We start from the raw sequence: 1065 nt of genomic DNA on the forward strand, positions 1-1065 counted from the left end.
TTCCCCCCCCCCTCCACCCCACATAAACAAACTGTTACCGAAAATAAGAATTCTCCCTACACTTCAGATCTACCCCCAGGCCGGAAATTCTAGTAACAATCGTGTGCACGTTCTTCACTTGTACTTGTGTGGTACCTCTCTGGTGGTACCTAGGTGGGTGGTTGGCGAGTGCTCTGGTGCGGTTTGCTCCTTCTTTCCCACCCAACATCTGTTGTTCTGATATCTCCGTTTTCTATTCTTTGTATGCTGCTCTCTAGTAACACATCTAATCTTCTAATGTGCCGTAAAACTCACGCCAACTCAAAATCAGGTACCTTCTTTCCCATCCAACATCTTTTGTTCTTATATCCCCTTTCTATTCGTCGCATGTTGCTCTCATGTAATAACACCTCTAGTCCGTATAGTCTTCGGCACTTATACAACATATCAGTGCAGTAAAAGCGGTAAAACTCATTACTAAACCAAACCTGGGCAGTACACCTATCTAGCATACACACACATGGTGTCGAAGAACCACTACTGTTACGCTTTATAATGTGCACATCTACCACGGCGCTACACGTCTGTACGTCCCCATTTTCGCAACGGCATTGGCCCTATGACATTTACATGACACCACTCTTCTATTCCAGCAGGGGCATTCTGGGCCTACCCCCTCCTGATCTCCTCTCCCCTCCCCTCCCCTCACCCCTCTTCCAGCCAACCACCCCCATCCAACACACACAGTGTCGAAGTAATAATAATATTATGAGTATGAGAGGTATGCGTAAGCACGAGTCGTGTCGGGGAAACCCATTCATGGCTCATTTAGAAACCCTTCTACACCCTGGCAGCGATGCCAACGGAAGTTCTTTGTTTTGACGCGGAAATATCAATCAGGCCGGCGCAGGGGCGACGAGGAAGCGATTAGTGAGGGTCGATACGGACCACAAGCACTCAAAGGCATCGATCAGATCGCAGGGCAAGGGCCCTCTGTTTGCAGGCCAGTGCGTGGGAAACTGGGGGGAAATGTGGGGGGAAACTTAGGGCAGTTGGAGGGAAACTTGGGGCAGGGGCGAGAGCGAA

General features: G+C 49.5%; 1 protein-coding gene across 5 annotated transcripts in view; it reads right to left on the bottom strand.

Moving 5' to 3' along the window:
- The window catches only part of LOC101863829, a 26967-nt gene that overhangs the window by 8794 nt on the left and 17108 nt on the right, over positions 1 to 1065 (bottom strand). Inside the window, exon 1 of one of the 5 annotated variants that reach the window (XM_005102907.3) lies at positions 315 to 497. The exons of the other annotated variants lie outside the window; for them this stretch is intronic. The gene's annotated coding sequence lies outside the window, so the exon portion shown is untranslated. Of the gene's footprint in view, positions 1 to 314; positions 498 to 1065 lie in introns of those variants that run through there. 5 annotated transcript variants of the gene reach the window in all.

Source organism: Aplysia californica, unplaced genomic scaffold (genome assembly GCF_000002075.1).
Source record: "Aplysia californica isolate F4 #8 unplaced genomic scaffold, AplCal3.0 scaffold00348, whole genome shotgun sequence".
Classification (NCBI taxonomy): Eukaryota; Metazoa; Mollusca; class Gastropoda; order Aplysiida; family Aplysiidae; genus Aplysia; species Aplysia californica.